This window comes from Alligator mississippiensis, chromosome 3, assembly GCF_030867095.1.
Source record: "Alligator mississippiensis isolate rAllMis1 chromosome 3, rAllMis1, whole genome shotgun sequence".
Classification (NCBI taxonomy): Eukaryota; Metazoa; Chordata; order Crocodylia; family Alligatoridae; genus Alligator; species Alligator mississippiensis.
The window spans coordinates 164,175,209-164,196,818 of record NC_081826.1 but is presented as its reverse complement, the minus strand read 5'-3'; the positions used below and the strand labels follow the sequence as shown (position 1 = coordinate 164,196,818).

The following is a 21,610-nucleotide window of genomic DNA, read 5'->3' as shown; positions in this document are numbered from 1 at the left end:
GGAACATGAAAAGCTAACTGGATGAATATCAACAGGACTGGTTTTGTACAGGACAAATTTACATACAACCTGCAACTGAAACCTCATGAGTACAACTTTTCACAGCCTATTTGAAATGGAGAGGGGAAAAAAAAAGAATGTCCAAAAAAGTCTTGCCAAATACCCCATACAACAGCTGCGTGCAAGTGTAGCTCTTTCAACTACATTTCTCAGAAGGAATGTATGAGGTCATGAAGACCAAGACCTTATCAACAGTTGGAAATGAGACTGAGTTCTGCATCCCAAATAACTGACAATAATAAGTAGTGCTACATTACTTACAATTATAGGAGACAGTTTATCATTTTAAACCTAAGTCCTCATTTGCCTGTTGCCAAACAAAGCCTGCTATCAAAAAGGCATGAAAAAATGCCCTGCCTCCTGGTGTCCAACCCTGCACTCTGATGAGCCACTCATTTAAGGCCAAATTCAGAGCCCATTGAAGTCACCAGGAGTCTTTTAATCAAGTTTAACTGGCTTTGAATTCCATCCTTAAGATAGCATCACATGGCCATTTGTAAGCAGGAAATCCAAAATTCCAAGTCATGTTCTTTCCAAACCAGATCTGACTGCTGCTTGCTCACCCTTTAACCTCTCAAAGTCATTAAGGCAAGTGGGATAAATGACAAAAATCCTGAAACAATTAGTAAAACAGGAAACTCCCTCATCATCTTTAATGCCATTTAGAGGGCTTCTTTTTCTTTTAAGCAGTTTTCTAATTCAGAACTTCTTATGCTTTTGGCCATAAAGCAGAACAACTAACATCTTTAAGAGCAGACAGAAATTACAAGTCACACAATCAGCCCCTTGAAAATGCTGTACAGCCATGCCCTAATGGAAGTACAGAGTGCTCCAACTGCACGACAAATGAACCCTTATTATATAAGTGTTTAAATGAAGGCGCTCCATGAAGTGTCTTCATTAATTTGCGTCTGCTCTGCCAGCTGTGCTACTGCCCCCAGTGCTGTCTCAGGATGTGAGGGGGGAGAAGGGAGGGGAGGGAGCTCAGGCTCCCTGGAGTGGTGGTGGAGGGGGGTGCAGAATTGCAGCCCCCCATCCTCAAGGGGCTTCGTCAGTGTGACGAAGCCATCAGAAAAGCTAATGGCACTTTATCATGCATCAGCAGATGCATGATGAACAGATTCAAGGAGGTGATACTTCCCCCCTATCGGGCGCTGGTCAGACCACAGTTGGAATACTGCATTCAATTTTGGGCGCCTCACTTCAAGAGAGATGTGGATAACCTGGAGAGGGTCCAGAGAAGGGCCATTCATATGGTGAAGGGCTTGCAGGCCAAGCCCTATAAGGAGAGACTGGGGCACCTGGACCTCTTCAGCCTCCGCAAGAGAAGGTTGAGAGGCGACCTTGTGGCTGCCTATAAGTTCATCACGGGGGCACAGAAGGGAATTGGTGAGGTTTTATTCACCAAAGCGCCCCTGGGGGTTACAAGAAATAATGGCCACAAGCTGGCAGAGAGCAGATTTAGATTGGACATTAGGAAGAACTTCTTCACAGTTAGAGTGGTCAAGGTCTGGAACGGGCTCCCAAGGGAGGTGGTGCTCTCCCCTACCCTGGGGGTTTTCAAGAGGAGGTTAGATAGGCATCTAGCTGGGGTCATCTAGACCCAGCACTCTTTCCTGCCTATGCAGGGGGTCGGACTCAATGATCTATTGAGGTCCCTTCCGACCCTAGCATCTGTGAATCTAAAACCCAACAGCTAACGTCTGTTGGATTGGAGGAGTGGTCTAATTCATGGCACTTTCTGGGAAACACCATGAGTTAGACTGGGGAGCTGCACTTCTATCTGCACCTTTCCAATGTTAAAAAATGAGGGGTTTGGTACAGAGATTTTGGCTTTGATCTGCAAAGGTACTTAATAGCTGTTTAGGATCTCAAAGTTATTCCCAAAATGTGTATAGACAAGATTACTCACACACCTGTAAAAGGCAACCACTTGGGAAGTAGAAGGTAGAATCCATTCCATATCTTTGCAGAAATATCCCAAGATCTTCCATGACTTCAGATGACCAGAGATTTGTTAAGCACTTCATATGAAACATACCATCGACCCCAAGCCCTGCATCACATAAAACCAAGCTGATGCTCTGGTTCAACACTATCTCGAAAGAAAATGGTCAGTTGGTAACACCAACCACTAACTTCATTTCCTAAAGAGTACGATGGCCTCCCATCAAAGTATTGATGGGTCTTGACCCTATTAAGAAAACCGAGGAGTCTAGGATCTGATGTGGTGTGCCTGCACAGTTCATACTAATTAACACATTTTTCGCTTGCCATAACTCAAGCTTTATAATAAAATTGCTGGTAAAATTTTAAACAGAAGCAAGTTATGACGGTGCTCCTATAATAAGAAAATCAGAACATAGGCCTGGAAGGCACCTCCTAAGTGAGAGGTCATTTCCCTCCTACCATAGGTGCCACATCACATAATCCTTTTCACAAAAACTGATCAAGCTCCACTGAAAAATTAGCAAGGCTTCTTGCCTGCATTTCTCCTATTGGAAAGCCGTTCCAGAACCTCACCTTTCTGATGGTTAGATACTTCCTAATTTACAGCCAACATTTATTCCTGCCCAGTTTATACCTATTTGTTTCTGTGCCCACAGGTGCCAACTTCGGTTTTTGCTGGTGGGCGCCAGTGGGTCTCGGGGTTCGGATCTCTTCTCTGCCTGCCCCTGGTCTGACTACCTAGCCCTTAGGATCCCAGCCACCCACTTCACTTAGCTTTCTCTTTCCCGGGTTGGTTAGGTCCTCACTGGGTATTCCCCCTCCAGTTCCTTTGTTCAGCTGTCTTTGTCCTGTGTCTCCACATGGGTTGCACAGCTCCCTGCTCCTGTGCTCTCCCCACTCCGGGGGGAAGCCAAACGCCAGTCTTCTTCCAGCTTGTTCTTAAATTTCCTGGCCAGCCCCAGGCCAATAAGAGCAGGCTCCTCCTGGCACACGAACTTCTCCCAGATTGCCTCTGGACTCTTATTGGGAAACCAGGGTCTGCGTGGTTCATGGGTGCTGAGCACCTGCTAATTTTTTCAGTGGGTGCTTGAGCCCTGGAGCACCCACAGTCAGCACCTATGTCTAGGCCAGCATTCTCTTTTATTTTAAGTAGTTCTTTTCCTTCCCTGATGCTTACCCTCCTGATATATTTATAGGGAGCAATCATGTCCCCTTCCAGGCCTCCTGTTTGCTAGTCTAAACAAGACAAGCTCTTTTAGTCTCCTCTTCTATGCTAGACCCTATATTCTTCTGGTCAGCCTAGGACCCTCTCTCTGCATCTGCTCCAGTTTCTTGAACATGGATGGCAAGAACTGTACACAGGATATAAAAGTATTAACATTTTCTTATTTCTACTGGCAATATCCTAAACTGACAATTATCCATTATCTGTGTGTGTGTGCATATAAACGTATGTGTGTGAAGTCTCAGATCCTAGTAATAATAAAGATCTTGATCTATCTTGATTGAAGCTTCTAAACACTCTTGGACTACATAATAAGCAGTTGATGTGCAGTACACAAATCACAGGAAGCTTATGCAACACAGTAGGCTCTGGCACTTCTACAGTGGAGTGCAGCTCTACTTCTTTACAGTTGTTCGGCTCTTCTCTGACAGTATTATACTAATTGAAAAAAACAATAGCAGCTGCAAGATTTCAGATAGATGCTCCAAGGGCAGCTATTTTTCCAAAACTGGTGGCAGCGACAGTGGCAGCAGCAGCTGCGCTCCAAAGCTGATGAAGTTGTACACAAAGAAGACCAGAACGTATGCTGTCCTTGTCCAAAATATCTTAAGGGTAGTCCTCTGAGATGGGCTGGCACAATTTCCTACCCTCTATTTGTCTTTCAGGCACAAACCACTCAGCACTAATGAATGAATGATTAAACACCAGCTTGTGCTACTTTATACCTTGGATATAATTACCAAAGTTGCAGCACTGAGCAAAAGTCCTGTAAGTTCATTTTCTTTGCATTATAACAATGCTGGAATAGAGAACTGAAAACATGGGATGTTTTTCTGCTTGTTTTACTTATAAGATGACAGCTCCCAACTTCTCAATGGTAAAAATCAAAAGTCAGAGGAGCCTCTAACCACACTAGTTATTTTAATTCTCTACATGAGATCAGTTGATGAATGAAAATAAAGGGTCATTCTCTTTCTTAAAGCACTGGACTGAGAGCACAGTTAGAGAGGAAGCCTTTTCCTCTTTTCCCCCCATGTTGCCTCTTGTCACAAGAGGACAGACCCCAGAAAGAGCCCTCTCCTCAGTGAAATCTGCCATGACTTCTCAATGTGACCCTTATAATATGCCTTTTGCATAACAACTGATAAGTGGCCCACTGGCAAACAGACTTCCATGAGGAAAGTCCCTATTAATCCAAGATACTAGTGCTTGTTCTATTGCCCAGGGCAATCAATGGGAATCTTTCCAGTGACTTCATTGAGCTCTGAGTCCCTTAATAGGCCAGGGATCTAACCCTGATCTCATTTACACTGGTATTTACGTCTGTATAACTCCATTAACTTCAAGTGAATGAGACCATTGTGAATCAGGGTCCTAAACAAGATAAATACTTCACTAGCATCGTATATAAACTCTAGCTTCATCCATCTGTAGCCCTATGATTAAATAATGTCAACAAAAATAAATGTGAAATTCATAAAGCCATACTGGAGAAGGAAGAACAGGGAATATTTTAGTCAACAAGTAGTGACAGTTTCCAAAAATTAGCAAAAATTAGTCTCATTTTTTCAAAATTCAGGAGAAGGAGATGGATTATGGCACATGATAGGGAAGAAGGGGGGGAAGCAACAAAGTGGGATTTAAGTTACATTTTAAAAAGGGTAGATATGCTGTGTAGGGCAGTTGTTTTCCATACTCCTAATAGTCTTCTGTTCTTATACTGAGTTCGCAGGCAAGGTTCTTTGGGTAAATCTGATATCTTTTATTAGACTAACTCAAATTAGTTGGAAAAATTCTTCTTAGCAAGATTTCGGGCACAAACACCCTTCATCAGGCTGCGGAATGACTTGGCACACTTAAATGGAAGTGGGCACATCCAGCTCCAGCAGCCAAATTCTAATGCTGCCTTCTACCACACCCAACTGAGAAGTTTCTGACTAATGGAGTTCAAGTGTAAACCAAAGATGACTGGGAATATCCTTTGAATGTTGCTGTTTTGCCAACAAATACAATTCAAGACACAGGTCAGAGGCTTCATGTGTATTTTACAGATAAACTGCATCCAAAGGGAAGGGAAAAACAAAATAAAGTCAGCAGCAAGCAGCATGCAATACAGTAATGGGTAAGGCTGCAAAGCCTGATACAAAACAGATGAGAGTACTGGAGAAAACTGCAAGGTAGGGGAAAACAACAGAGACCAAAAACTAATGAAAGGATAGACATGTGGGGGGTGGTGGTGGTGATCCCACCCCTCCTCCAATCTCCAAGACTTAAAATAGCTTTTAAGGCTAAATATCATGAAGCACTGCCTCTGGATAGCACAGCTAGCTGCCAATGCAGTTTTGTTACAACCTCCATGTTAAACACTGTTTCCAAATAATGGACCAGATCATGCCCTCCTCCTCATAGAAAACCCTGGACTATTAAATCTCAGAGGGCTTTGAGAAGCTCCTCCTTTTTCCACTGGGGAGGGAGGAGTTTGCTCCCCTATTCCAAAAAAGCTGCCTCTAAACAAAGAGGGTCCTGGGTGAACCATGGGTCTCAGAAGGGAAGCTTAATGCCTCTGTATTAAGTTGGAGTCTAGCAACTCAAACCCTCCCACCTCCTCAGCAGCACTGCACTACTAGAGCCCTTTTATTAGGAAGGGTACCTCAGGATAAACATGGGGATACAGTGGAATCCAAGGCTGTATTATCTTCTTCACATACATGTCACAGAGCCAGAGAGAGGCAATGCATATCTGTCAACCTCTGCCTATCCCACACATGCCCCAACTTATTTTGACTATAATCCTCGCACAGCAGAGAATGAAGATGGGTCAATAGAGCTCTGCATGGACAAAGGGAAACTGGAAGGGTGTCATGCAGCATCTAGGAACGAAAACCATCCCATCCAAGGGATGAATAATGCTTCAGACTGAACAGGAAATTTTTCAGTCAGGTAACATGTCATTCAATTTGTTTCCTTGGCATCTATAAGTTTTAAAAATGTAGGCATGACAAATGCATTAAGGGGACTCCGCCTTATTTTTAAAGGATATAGCTTTTGCCACATTGGAACATAAACAGATGCAATAAAAGCATTTTCTTTTATTTATATACATATATATATATATATATATATATATATATATATATATATATATATTAGGATTCCTTACATGTGTATAAGGCATTTATTTAGTTTGGAAAAGGGGGCTCTTTCCCTAAAATCAGTCTAATTTTATTACTGTAAAAGGTTATTATTATTTTAATGTCTCTTACCCCAAAACTGTCCCTTTCCTCTGGTTAAATTCCTTCCCCAGTGCACAGCCAGAATCAGCAGGTCATTTCCTGACAAGGGTCAAGTGAAACTGAATCCTTTTCTTTCACCTGCAGCACTTCCAAAAAAGGCCAAACAGTGGATGATAGGGTAAGCGAGCTACTAGGCTTGCATACTTGCATATCTACTGGCCCCAACAAATAAGCAGCTAGGAGCTCCAATTTAAAAGTACTCACTATTGGCTGCAAAGCCTATGTTTTCAGATGTTCCCAGTTAAAAGGCAGTGAATGTACTAACAGCAGTTTTTATTAGTGCAGAACACCTGCAATTCAAGTCAATGGGATCCTGTGTGCTTATCTGTGGTCAGATTTGCCTCAAAAAATTGATGAGAGTACTTTAGGATGAAATACGCTTGAACACCCACCTGCACTGTTCTAATCAGGCTGTCATTGCTCTATTATAAAAATGTGAAATTTCATCCTATTTTGGGTCTTAACAACATACCAATAGCTCAGCAATCACCATTAACAGTGGGTTCAGCTGCATAAGCATGCCCTTTTTCTTGAATTCTCCAGTATAACTATTCTTCTCTCATGTCTGTTAATCCAATCCTTGTAAGAGAGAAAAATTTTATAATAGGATTTGTTTAAATCCCCTCTTCCTCTCTACATATGCTGATCATTAATTAGTCATGAGCAGACACTATGGACATAGATATGAAAAGGGACTGCAGTGCCTATGGAACCACTAAATAGATGCTTCTGTAGAAAAGGTCGTTATAAAAAGAAGTACAGAAATGCATAGTGGCTCTCTGACAGAAAGACCATTCAATACAGTAGGCTCTGGTACTTCTCTGGTGGTGTGGAGAGATTCTATGATAGGGATTTCTCCTCCTTAGGTCAGCTGATAGAAGGTGTTATGAAAAAACCTCTACTTACAGCCCAAGTTCTGAAGTAACTTCATTCTTTGATGGTGTTTCCAACAGATGGTCAGACGTGCATTTTTTTCAAGACAGCTGCAGAAGCATTCCCCCCTCCTTTCCCTAGCACCAGTTGTGCTTAATGTGGGTATCTTTTCAAAAGCAGGCAGTTGCTAAACGTGAGCTTTTTCCTATACCAGATGTCACCATTGCAAATAGCAGTTTAAGGGATCCAACCTTTGCAGAAAGAGAGGGGGAGGCAGAGTACTGCTCCAGTGGGCATACCGCAGTCAGTATTATTAAAAAAAAAAAAAACATGGCTGTGGGCTTGCTCCGGTTTCTCTGACAAATTTAATTAGTCCCTAGTACAACTAATAACTGTACCAGCACAGGATTCTGACTTCAGATAAGGACTGTTTTCAAGGAAGGAAGATTTAGAGGCATTAACAGTAGCCTGGGGGTCCACTAAGAGAGTATATCACTTAAAAGGACCATACCCAGAGCTGCATTTGTTATACTGCTTCTTACATGTTGCTTGTTTTCCTACACTAAGCAACTATTGTGCATTAGTATAACAGTGGCAGCTTTATTACTCTGTCAATGGTTGTATGACTGTTGCATCAGCACTTCACTGCAATAACCAAATCCGTTGCAGGCTTGATACTGTACACATTGCCACTCATATCACAGCCTACAGTTACAAAGGCCTCTATATTCATGCTAACGAGGCCAAAACACAAACTGATGCTTCTTCTATAGCCAGCTGTCTGCCAAATAGGAGTGTAAGTTCAACAGTTTTTATATAATAGCTGGGCACCATCCGTGAATAAATATGAAAGCATCCCATTCCAAATTAAAATCAACAGTTTGTTTTTCATTTCACTTGTCATACACATAGAAGCAAAACTCTCCGCAAGGTGGCATAGAGACCTTATATAACATATATTTTTTGGTTTTTGCTCACTACCAGCAGTTATCAGTGATATTTGTTCTAGTAAGACACTCAAATACTATAGCGAGGAGCATATAACGAGAGAAAAATAGGTCAGAGGATTAGACCAGCTCAGATAGACGGCCAGAGATTTCCTGTCTAGCTACCCATACATACAGTTGGGATCCATATGACCTGAAACTGCTCACACCTACTAGAGCAGGAGCGGGAAAAATAAGGGCTGCGGGCTAGGTCCAGCTCACCAGGCAATTCCATCCGGCCCACGGGGCCCCTCCATAAGCCTTCGCCTTTGCTGCCCCTCTGCAAGCCAGCGTCTCCATGAAGGAGGTAGGGCTCCGGTTGGTAAGCAACCAACCTTCCCCCCTCCACGCCAGCCTAACCTGCCTCCAGCCCTAAACCAGGAGGCGCTGGAGACAAGAAACCTCTGCCTGGTAGAGCTTGTACCTAGCTGCCACTTGGCTGCTTCCAGCCTGCCTGCCTGAGGAGAGGGGAGGGCCCCACCAGGCCAGGGCCAGGGACTCCAGCTGGAAGAAAGGGAGCGGGAGTGTGGGGAGCTGCACTATGGGGCTGGGCTAATTCTATAATGTATCACTGTTATGATGCAGTATAAAGCGTGTGTGTTGGTTTCACTTCTTGGAGTCAGAAGCATGCATTCATGCATTTAAAAGGAAACCCTGCTGCTGTTTGATTAGTATTGTTTAAACAAGCTTTGCTGAGCCAGAGAGGAAGTGCTCACTTGGTCTCTAAAAAGTACTACGAAACAAAATATCATCAGAAGATGACAAACCACGGAGCCTGGACAAGAGTCTCAGCACGTAACCCCACCTAGGAATTTCTGCTTAGGAAGTAGCTTTCCATTGTCCTTCAGTGTCCATCCACTGAGAGCTTAGAGTTTGAAATGAGTTGACGTTGTGCTCTCATTGTTGCAAGATGCCTTATATATTTATAGGTGCCCTGCTGTTGTATGTCAACTTGACTTGCTATTTACTGTAAAGCCCTCCACTGGAGAGAGGTACCACAATAATGAGTAAATCAGAGTTGCTCAGGGCCTGACAAAGTTCCTGCCAGCATGGAACCTGGCACAGTTGCCCTCAGAGCCTTTCAGAGGAAGGGTATATAGCATCCTTCCTTGCACTTAGGATCCCATAGTCTGTCAGTGCTGCCCAGTAGCTTCCGAGTGTTAGCTAGGAAAGAAGCATAGTCAGGGTCAGCATTGAGATGCACCAGTTCAGCAGTTCTAATTGTACCTTTTCGGGTTCCAAATAACAAAATAAATGTATTACAGATCCTGTATCAATTTACCATATGCAATATTGATAAACTGTCCAGTGACATTTTTGATGGCCTCTAGTGACTCTTTGAGGTTTGTCTGGCAAACACCTGCTTTTAGGGACCAATGGGTATACAAAGAGTCTTCTGCTTCCCTTAGGCTGGGGCAGACATGACACAAACCGGTTTAATTGATCAGAGCCCGGTTTAAACCTGTAACAGAACAGATGTTCAAGGCATGTAAGTCAGTTTGAAAATGGCTGAAACTGGTTTGAGATAAACCTGCTTGAATGTAGTATCAGACTTATTTGATCTGGGTCAAACCAGTTTTTGCAGTGTCTGTCCCAGACCTTGGAGACCAACTGAAATCACCTGGAAGTTTCATGTTGCATTGTCTGTTATCTCTTTGGCTGCTTGAGTAGTCAGCTAGTTCTGAGGCAGCCATATCTTTTAGCAAGAAACTACCCCAGTACTTAACTTCTTTGAGTTGGGCTTGGGAGTGAGGGGGCAATGGAATGGGCAGGGCCAGGGCACCGTCTATCACTGCCCCTCACAGTCATATACCCCTCCACCCCCAGCACGTGCAGCAGGTGTCCTCTTTTTTGGAACTGGAACTTAGGTAACCCTAGCATACAGGCAATGGCTTCACAGAACCTAGTGGCTAATAATTCCTTTCCCCTGCTAAGTTAGTGGCCTTCTTAAATTCTGTCTACCTTACCCCCTTAGCAAAATATATATAGTTACTTTACATCAGAGAGGGGGAGTTAGCCATGTTAGTATGCAGTCAGGCAGAAGGCAGAGTAGAGATACACCTTATAAACCATCTGAATTATAGATGCCTAAGCTTTCGTGAGCAAAAACAGATCTGATGCATCATACCCAGGACAGATGCATCTGATGAAGTCTGCTCTTGCTCATGAAAGCTAATGCATTTATTGATGTAAGTGGCTGCTAGTCAAGGAGTTGAGGAATTCTATCCATCTCGAGAGAAGCAACTGCCATTACACACAGCCAATAGAAAAAGAGAGAGAGAGCAAGAATGAGCGCACATTGCACATCCTGCTTTAGTTTTCCTGGCCAAGCATAATATTTTGGTGGGGTTTACAGACTTCTCTGACAATCACACTGTGGTTTCCCTCCATGAGCTGAGGAAGGCAGTGAGAAAAAGAAAAGATGGACAAGTCAACAGGCAAATTTACACTGAAGCAGGCAGATTAGCTGCTACAAATTCTTCTTGGCTCTATGAATTTAACAGGGAAAAAAGCAGCAAACGGCCCACATGCCAGCAACAAAATCCTGAATTCCCCTGACGAACCCGACTAGATTATTAACATAATTAGAGTGTACATAGTCTCACTCTATAATTGGAATCTTTTGACATTTCTTTCCCTGTTAATGAAGTTAGTGCAGAACACATTAAGGCAAGTTCAGCAAGGTAACTGGTCTGGGATACTTCTCCTCAAGGATGAATGAATTCTGGAAACAGTTCAGATAAGCTTTACTAAGCTGATCAGATACATAAAGGGCTAAATGCTGCACATTATCTGACAGAACTACAGCTCCTCCCCATCTCCCAAGCATCACCTGATACATTGCATCGGGGATCATTTATCTCACAAATGCAGAGCAGCCACTGGGCAGAGAGCAGTGAAAAACTCATTCAACCTTTGAAAAGGGGCATACAGCACCTCCTTAATCCCCTCCCACTGGTACATGGGTTCAGGAAGACTTTGGGGAGCAAGACCATGGCTCTCTATTTATCTCTTTTCCAGCTGCTTACCACCTGCAATGCAAATTACAGCTGCTTTGCATGTAGCTGCATTGTAGAGAAGGAGGAACACCCTACAGTAGTGGTTTTCAAACTTTCAGGGCTCAAGGAATGTTACACCAAGGTCGTCTCTGGGGGCTTTTATTTTATCCGGAGAGCTATAAGAGAAGCCAAAGCAAATTTCCCCAAACTATACACCAGTTCATTGGGATGTTATCAATCAGGCAATATTAAAAAGAGCAGTCACATATAGCGGGGAATACACAAACATACTCATTACTAGATGGTGAGGTCTCAGGGCCAGCAGAATCATCCTCAGGGTTTAAGGCAAGTTCCTGACTCCTACCCCTCTCTGACTTTGTGTGGTAGAGCTTTATACAGTTCAGGTTCAGATTTTTGCATTCTGGCCCATTCCTCCGAGATAAGGATTTCTTGGCCAATTCAGTAGGGAACAGGGAAATGGAGTAGAGTTAAGGCCTGTGACCACTGTTCTTTCCTAGGGTCGCCTTATTAGCATTAGGTGTGATCACTGGCTTGTGCATCTCAACTCCCTTGAAACTGTCCTTCACCAATCCATTTTTCTCGCATGCTAATAATTGTCATTCAGACTGAACTGGTTCTGGGATCAGAGTATCTGGCAGGAGAAATGCAGTGGCACACCCAGCACAGCAAAAAGGGGTGAGGAGTGTTCAGGACTCCCCATCAGGCAGCCCTCAGAAAATGCCAGCAATTAGCTTTCAATTTTCTTGACTATAGAAAAATAATAAAGCACTTTTTCTGTTGAAAGAACTCAGAAAGCCTACTGAAGGTCAGTATGGTTTTGCTGCTATGGATTCTTATTTGAAATCTCTGCATTTATCTTGTGAATCACATGCAAGTGTTTGAATGCTTCACAGTGCTAATATTGTGTGGCGCCCTGCAACACTTTTAAAAGGAACCTGTGCCACCCCTTGATTCTCAACCAGGATGGTATGGCACCACCACCCAGAACCCTGTCTCTATCATTATGCATGCATATCGGCAGACACATTTTCTTGCAGTGGAGAAGATTTTTACTGAATGGCATAAGTTTACAACTGAACAACATAAGCCTATACAGTTTGGATTAAACAAGGGACTTTGCTTTACTGCACAACCTACGTGCACCTAAAGCAGGGGTAGGTAAAGTATGGCCCGTGGGCCAGATCCCACCTGGGTCAGCCCCTGCTAGAGGCGAGAGAAGCAGAGGAGCTGCCCAGTTGAAGCTCCCCATCTGCCCACCCACCCAGTGGCACAGCAGGGGCAGGGGCAGCTGTGGGAGGGAAGGAGAGCAGGGCAGCACCTGGATGGCCGCAGCCACACTGGGAACAGCCTTACTGGAAGCTATGCATGCTGGCAGAGGCCTGGACTGGCAAGATTATTCTGTTCCCCTTGCCTCCAGCTGCAGCTCCTCCTCCTGTTCTTGCCCCTGCTGCCTTTGCCTCACTCCCAAGAGTGAGAGGGAGGCTTCAGCTGGGCAGCTCCTGCCTCAGTGCATAGGGTTCTGGCTTCAACTCCTGGCTGCCTTCCACCCAACTCTATCCACCTGGCGTGATGAGCAGCCACCTGAGGGCGGGTGGAGTGGGTGGAAGGCAGTCTGGAGCTGGAGCCAGAGCCCCACATGCTGGGGCAGGAGCTGCCCAGCTGAAGCTTCTCTCCTGCCTGCCTGGAGCAGCGCAGCTCATCAAAACACCCTATGTGGCCCTCGAGCCCAAATAATTGCCCACCCGTGACCTAAAGCCATAACAGAGGCCTAGGAAAGGATCTTAGTCTAGTTACATTGCTTAACAGCAGCTGAAAAACTGGCTTAGTGTTAATTAACTGTTCATTCTTATTCCACTAAGTTGCAAAAATTGTTACTGTACTGCACCTGTCCTGGTATCGAGCTAAAGGGAGATGAACTGAATGGTACTATGAATGATAAGCTATGACACTGCTGTATCATTAACAATTTAATGATGACCCTGAGAGGTTCTGCTTATTTTATACAAGCTGAAAAAGTCATTCAGTCTTATTGTTTATAGGCAAGGTAGGGGGTTTCAAAATAAAAGCTCATACAAATGTATAATTCAGGCCCCAGCTTCAAGGTTTACAGAAATACTATTAAACATTTGTTCACAATAAGGGGTACACTTATTGGTAGCCTGGACAGACAAGGCAAGGACTGGGTGGGCACAGGACCCCCCACCCCTCTAATCCTACTGGAGGTATAGTGCAAGGGAAGCTGCATTTCACTTACCTGGTTGAACCTGCTCTAGGGATAAACAGGAAGTTTATCCTCCAGGCCAGCCTATTTCACAAAGTGTTCCTACTCCTGTTTTTTCATTCTTTAGTTTTTTGCCACCCCTTCAACAAATTAATTATTCTTCCTGTTTGTTTGTTTGTTTTTTGGGTCCTTTCCCATTGGTGAAGGCAACAGAACCCCTCTAAGTACATGTCTGGTGTATGGGGATCAGCACCAGGGACATTTTAAGAATGCAGTGGTATTTGTTAACGCACCGAGTATGAAGTTTTTAACACTGGTCCACTGAACCCGACAGTAAAACTTCCTTTCATTTTGATAGGAGTAGACTCATGTCAATGCTGAAAAATGATTTAAAAATAATCACCCTACGGAAATATTCACGCAATTTTAAGACATATGCAAAACGAAGTATGGCATCAGCATGAGCCTTAGACTACTTAGGACCACTGCTACTTAGGACTAGATGCCATCCCATTTGTTTCCATGGAATATAAACCATCACAGCAAAGACAAGCCAAGTTATCTGTAAAGATCTATGATTAAAAAAAACCAAGTGGCAGCATCCAAGTAGCAATCCTGGAATTGTTTGCAAACTTCCTTCCAGGCGACAACCTCTTGAAAACGCTGCGCAGCTACAGCAATGTGGGACGCAGCTTCTTTTCTCCTGGCGTTTTCTCTTAATAACAGAATATACAAAGGATCCATACAGTAGATACATCTTTGCTTAACTCTGGTATCTATGTAGTTTGTTCGGTTTTTTTGTTTGTAAGTATGTATGATGCATGTATGATGTAAGGAGCTCCTCTCCCTCCCCCAAATAATCTTAACTGTGTGGAATTTGCCACAGAAATTTGCCTCCTTAAGATAAAGTACTTGTAATATGACCCCCCCTACCCACCCCACCCCACCCCACCCTTTCCACTAATTCATTAGCATGTTACTGAATTGTGTCACTGAATCCAAGGTCAAAAAGACATGAAACTTCCCCCCACTTTTTTTTTTTTTTTTTTTTTAGTGTTGTTATGTGTTAGTAGGGTAATTATAATATAATGTGCTTCAGGGTACAAAAGCTAATCTTAACAAAAATCCTAAAATTCACTGTACTAGTGCTGCATTCTAACCTCCAACATCTTCTAACCCCCTTACAACTCCATAATATAAATACAGAACTATAAATGCAGTTGCACTGGTCACACAAAGGATATTTTTTCTAGTGCCTCTCTAAAAATAATGATTAATTTAAACAGCGTATGCGCACAGAGAAGAGGAACAAAAGGCAACTTGAAAAGAAATACTGACACACAAACTCGAGCAGAAGCAACAGCTGAGGAGAATCCTGAGCACAGAAAAAAAATCTGAATTGTACAATTGTTTACGTTGAAGCCATATGCAGCTGCTTATTATCAAAAATAACCCAGGATAAGGGTGGGTCTTTCAGAGATTTCCACTGCTTTAAAGCCATGAAGCTCTACAGACTAAAAGAGAGCAAACTTGCAGTGAAGTAGTAGGCTTCGCTTTTTCACACACTTCTAGCTTATACATCATATAGCATCATAAAATGGAATGGTTTCAGTGCTCATCTAGGAGGATTTTTTTCTTCCACTGCTCCTTAGCTCTGCTTAGAAAATCATCTTGCCCTCATTAGATTTTCTTCTTGCCCTGCTCATATACTTTTTTTGGCGTTTAAATTTAGATCTAAGGAAGATTGTCTCTCATTTTCCCTGCACCACACCCTATCCCCATCCTGGTGACAGTGCAGCAGGAGATGAATATGAATACAAATGCAAAACAGGACAGGAGAAATCCATCATCCATCTAAAAGGTGTTACCGATGATTCTTCCCATCCGTCCAAACTCTCTTCACTCATTATCAAAAGCATAACCAGGCAGGTCCATGCCCTGAGTAATTGTGCAATGCCTAGGGAGGCACCAGCTACTGTGGTGCCTACTGCAGTGGCGCAATCAGCTGCTGCTGTGGTTGTGATTATTTTGGTGCCCCTCTCCCCACCACTAAGTCAGCACTCAGGGCTGCTGCTCTGATCACCCCCCCCCTCTCCCCCGCCACCTGGTTACTTTAATGCTAATTATCTCTTGGTCTCACTGATGGCTGCACAAATCAATAGACTTTCTTCAACTCCCTTATTACCTCCCTTGATCACTTCAGCTTTTTCCTCTGGCTCATTCTTCCTCTTGATGGATTTGAAGCAGATGTCACTTGGAATCCAATGGAAGAAAAGCAGAGCTCAATCTGTGTCTCAGCTCCCCATGCAATGGCCACCTTCAGAGTGACTTCAGCAAAGCATCAACAATATAGTGAACAGGGAGAAAAAAAGGAATGACTTAACCTTCCTGCCCCAAGGAACCTCTACAAAGACAGATTCAGATCAATGCTCCTCAAAATGATCTGTTGCTTGGGGACCTTCTGGTCAGTGCGTGACTAAAAGAGGAGCCTTTGAAATCCTCATTCTTAAATGTAGTGCTGGTGTTTGAGCAGCTTTTGTAACCAACTCCATTTACTCTTCTTGACACATGGAAGTTCAAATCCTTTGAAGACTACACGTGCTTTTTGCCAGCTGTCCTCTAAAACAGCCACAGTACAGAAGGATTCTTCTGCCCCCTCCCCCCCAACTAGCTCTGAAATAATAAAATCACTAAGTTCACAACTTCCATTATTATGGTGCCAGTCAGTATGGGAGCCTTTGCATTACATGAAAAATCCCTTACTTTGATTTAGCTTACATCAATAAAGAAATAGTTAACCTGCAGAGAAACAGAAATCTCTTCACTAGAAATAAAAGTACCTGCAAATACAGAAAAAAACAAATAAAATAAAATAAAATAATAAAAAAGAACCCTAAAGTATGAATTAAAACCATGTTAGTTACTTTAGTGTCACTTTTTGTTTAGACAAGCTCTGAAGTTGTTAGACAAAACGGTCATGTTATTGTTTAAAGCATGTTCTAACAGACAAGTTTCCTGACCTTGTTTTATAAAAGGAAAAAAAAAAAATAAGGGCAAGCTTTCACATGGAATGAAACCAAAATAAAAAGCAAAACAAACAAACACAGAATCCCAACCAAACAGAAACAAAAATAAGTATTACACGGAATCTACTGCCTAAATTACTGTTTCAAGCCAAACTGTGCAAACTTTCTAAATTCACAGAAAAATCCAGCCAGCCAGAAAGTTGGCTTAAGAAGCCAGGGACCACAAAGGACTTTGTGGGAAAAACCAAGGGCAAAAGACCAAGTGGTTCCTGAAATATAGTATTTTAGGAATGAAGTGATTCTGAGGTTTCTTTTGTTTTGTTTTTTGAGGGAGGCTGGGGGGTAGAGCCCGATCCAGCAAGGGGGGGGTGGCACAAGCCCCAGACCACCTCTAGCCAGCTGGATTGGGCTCCAGGGTCCTGTGCCCCCATGTGCTGGGATCAAGCCCTGTGCTGCCCCTCCCTGGCCAGATGGAGGCAGTGCAGGGCTCCCAGGACCCAATCTTGGCGTGGGTGGGGGAGGCAATGCGGGGCCCAATCTGACCTGCAAGCCAGCCCTGTGACATTCATCTAGCCCCGGGTCGGGCAATTATTTTGGGAGGAAGGCTGCTTACTGAGTTTTGGCAAGCCATCGAGGGCTGCATGACAGGCAGCCAGGGGCAGATAAATATAATTTTCTAAAATTTTTAGGGGCCCCGTGGGCCAGATAGAATGGCCTGGTGGGCCACATCCAGCCCCCGGGCCGCATTTTGCCCACCCCTGATCTAGCCTGAAGGACCAAAACTGTGAGAACCACTGAGAAAGGTGCACTAACCCATTTTACAGATGGGGTTGCCAAGGACAGCTGATGTTCCAGACAAGTCACTTCTGGCAGAGCCAGGAACAGGCTGTGAAATGGCTGGAAAATGTGCCAGATTCTGTTCTTGCAGGAAGGAGTCAGTATCAGAGTAGACGACAAAGAGTCTTAAAGGGGTCTTATGATCCCCAACTTTATCATCTTGAAACTAGATCAAACCATGCATATTTAATATGTACAGAATAACGAGAGAGAGCAGAAACCAGTGACTCCAGGCTCGATTGAGGTATTAAGCACAATTTACAGCCAGCAAATTGCAGCTGTTATTGGTGAATATCTCCTCCTCAGTATGAGGCAAAATGTAAGAGGAATATCAACCCCGCCATGATTTTTTGCTTTTATTTTCAATTTTTAAATGCCTTTTTATATAAGTGGAACTGAGCTACAACCCTGACATGCAGAGGCATAGCACACTGGCTGCTGAACAGTTGGAGGCTGAAATGAATGACTAGCTGTTACACTACTGCTTTGCCTCCCAGTCCCCTGTAGAGGTCTATTCTGTAGAAAATGATCGCACAGCAGTTTTGTTTAGGCACTCCACATGGCACTTTGTAGCTTTCACACTAACCCCTAGACACAGGTGCACTGTGTTCTTTTAAAATCTGGACAATGGCAAGAGACAGCAGAAACTCACAGGAGGGATTCTAAAAGGATTAATAGGTTACAGAAAGCCCTCCTCTCCCCCCACTCGCCCTTTTGTCTTTTTAAACCCTTGATAGGGCTATACCAGTGTGGTAGGACCCCCCAGAGCTCCACAGCACAAAGTTTCCATGTGACTTGAGGTCATCTTGGCAGCGTTGCTTTTTATTATTGCTTAGAGAAAGAAAGGGAGATTGAAACAGTCTCCATTAAAGTTGAAAGACCAGATTCTTGGCCTGCCCTTTGATAAAAGGTTAGCAAAAAGGTAGCAAACCCCTGAGTCGACAAGGCAGCTGAGGTTTAACACAGGCAAGCAAGAATGTTTTCACCGCTGAAAACTGTGCATTTTTGCTGTGAGAACTATTTTGGTGTAAAACTCTAGTAGAGACAGCATTGAAGTGCTTTACCATCATGAAGCTAGCTAAAATCAACCTGAGGTGGGGACAGATAGGACACATACATAAGTTTGAGGAGGTTAAATCATATTAAAAATGTCCACCCAATCTAACTGAGGTTTGTCCAGGTGCGAACCTTACACTTAGATCTCTAGTTAGGTTGATCTATGTGAAAACTGAACAGAAGGATCAGGAAGGTTAGATCCATCTAAAAATGGCTGACCTGATCTACATTAACTGTACCTTGGAGATAGTCTAACTTAGATCGGGTTGCTGAGATTGATCCAACTGAACTTCTATATATTTCCCAGTGCAGCCCCAGGGGCTGGGAAAGCCCAGCCTCTGGGCCCCAGCCCTGGGGCTGAGCTTTTCCTTCCCCTCCCCACCACCCGAGGCTATTTTTGCTCCTCCAACTTCCCCCCCGCCCCCAGACCCTGCTTGCCCCTCCCAATCTCACCAAACCCTCCCAGACCACATCAACATCCCACCACCTGACAGACTCTGCTAGCCTCCCCGCTAATCTTCCCTATCGCAACTTACCAGGTGGCCATTTTTAACTCAACCTAACCTCCCTGGATATCTGTATATGCCCATAAACTGGACCTCCTCTAACTATATAAAGAGAACAGCTATACACTCTTTGCCTCTGGTGGGAGATTGCTAATGATCTCAGGGTAAAAACATATTTTAAGTACAAAATGACCTGCTAATATTTGTTAAAACTCTACCTGACTTGTTCACACTGAGATTTTACCATGTGTTAACTAAACATGATTAACATCTTCACCACCACACACTTTTCCCTAACAAAAGAAGGCCTAAGGCCCCTTTACATACAAAGGAAGGCCTAAGGCCCCTTTACATGACTCTGATCATGTAAAGGAACTACACAAGTTATAATTTAAGCTTCATTTATAGTTCCAGGATGCTCCAATGTGTTCCAATTAGAATGTGTCGAGTCCGCTGGAGCATTCTAAACAGAACGCTCGGGCGTGCTGAATTGTCTCACGTATTCAGCATCTCCACGTTTCAAAATGGCAGCAGGGCACTTTAAATCAAACTTGTCAAATAAGCTTTACTTAAAGCTTCCCTGCTGCCATTTTGAAATGCAGGGTGCTAAATACATGAGACTCTGTGGGCGTTTTAATTAGAGCAGCTCCTGAGAACCGCTGTAATTAAAATGCACCACCCACCTGAGCACATGTATAGGCGTTAAAGGTGTCCAGTGCCTTCACTCACTAGTCACATCTAAAAATCTTGTCCTCTGAGGTTACACTGACATTAGTTCAGCACATCTGATCATAGAGAGGTTTTTTAATGTATTTGTTTAAATAGCACTCTTGGCAATTTGTAAATCCTAGGTTTAGGACTCCTTTTGGGCAAGACTAAACGAGTAAGTGGACTAAATAGAGATTTCCTTTAAAATATGTAACAGAAGCATTCTCAGGATGCTTCTTTCCTGCTGTGAAAGCTGAATGAGACTCTTACTTCCACTACCTCATTCCAAAGATATATTTTCAACAACTGTATAGATATGGTTTTCAAAACAGGGTTTGGAACACAAAACTTCTCAAGGGACGTGGCTCATATCTAACTATGAGATACTTTCTACCGATAAAGAATGCCAATCAGTTTAATGTATTGCTGATATCTAATAAACACCCCCTCCAGACCTGTCAAGCTGTGATAACCTCCTCCTTATGTTTGTTAAAAAATAAAAGAGCCAAACTGAAGTGTTGGTCATTCAGTTTTCTAGTTTAGCTGTGTGTTACAGCCACATGGGCTGCATTCTGACCTACAAAGGGAATGTGCATACTAAAGTGCTCTCTTCATGGGCACCAACCTTTGCCCTCCAACATCCTTTCCACAGTTCTGGACTTAAAGGCGGGATTCTCAAGCAGGATGCTTCAAGGTGTGAGGAGATAAACAGATAAGCACAGGCTCAAGTTCATCCATGCCTGGCCATTCCCCTGCCCCCAACTGCCTGGCCCCTTTGCTAGAAAGTAAGTGCTGCAATAAATAACATGGGGTCTGCCCTTCTTGTCCTCCACATCTTGGTGCTAATTTCCATAAAATATGGGAGCCTGCCCTGGTCTGAACTGAAAGACCACCTGCTGTCTGTGGTCTGAGCCTTATGGGCCAATTGTGGGGCTCTAATCTGCCCCTACACCATGCCTCATACCGTGGATCATCCTCATCCATGTCCTCTGTTTACACACTCAGTGCCTCTCTGGGCCTCAGACCCCTTGGTCTCTCCCTTCACCCTTTTCTGGGTCCTCAGACCACTTGGTCTCTCACTTGGCCCGACCCTGGGCTGCCAGACTACTCGGATTGTTCACTGGTCTCTTCTTGGGGTCCTCAGACCCCTGGTCTCACTTTCCTTCAGCTGTTCTCTAGCCTCTGGCCCCTTGTGGTCCTACTCTCCCAACCACTCTCTCGGCCTCTGGACCCTTTTGGTCCCATTCTATTCTTGTCCCTTCACTGGGCCCGGACCCTCTGGTCCCTCTTTCCCTTCCTTTTCTGTTAGGGTGTGCTCCCTTAGCCTTCCCCCTCCACAGGGTAACCCACAAGGCAGTGTGGGCTAGGGCTTTCAGGTGTTTCAGGCTCACACGTGGCATTTCATGGAGGCTACCTCACCAATGGCAGTCCCACCATGCTAATCAGCCCCAGTAGAGTGCAGTTTTAGGTCTTACCCACAACCAACCCCCAGTCCTGACCTCAGTCCCTAGAGCCTAGCTGTCCTACCTGGGCACTTCGCTCCCCCTGGCTTCTCCTGGCTGTCACAGTCTCCACCCCTAGGGCCCAGCTGTCTTGCCCGAGCACTTTTCTTCTCCTGGCTACTCCCGGTTATCATAGCTTTGGTCTCTGCTGTCACATGCCCCTCCTGGGCCATAGGTTTCCAGCCCCATTCCTTGCCCCTCTTGGGCTGCAGACCTCTGGGCTCCTTGGCCCTGGCTTGCTCTCACCTCCAGGCCCCTTGGTCCTTCCTGCCTTACCTCAGGCCAGTGAGACCTCTGGTCTCAGCAGTGGTCCTCTTTGGCCCTGGTCCTGGCTCCACCCTCTCTAG

At 44.2% G+C, this 21,610-nt stretch overlaps 1 protein-coding gene across 5 annotated transcripts in view; it reads right to left on the bottom strand.

Moving 5' to 3' along the window:
- The window catches only part of PALM2AKAP2 (PALM2 and AKAP2 fusion), a 469,405-nt gene that overhangs the window by 110,499 nt on the left and 337,296 nt on the right, over positions 1 to 21,610 (bottom strand). The window contains exon 1 of one of the 5 annotated variants that reach the window (XM_019490694.2): positions 7,435 to 7,521. The exons of the other annotated variants lie outside the window; for them this stretch is intronic. The gene's annotated coding sequence lies outside the window, so the exon portion shown is untranslated. Of the gene's footprint in view, positions 1 to 7,434; positions 7,522 to 21,610 lie in introns of those variants that run through there. 5 annotated transcript variants of the gene reach the window in all.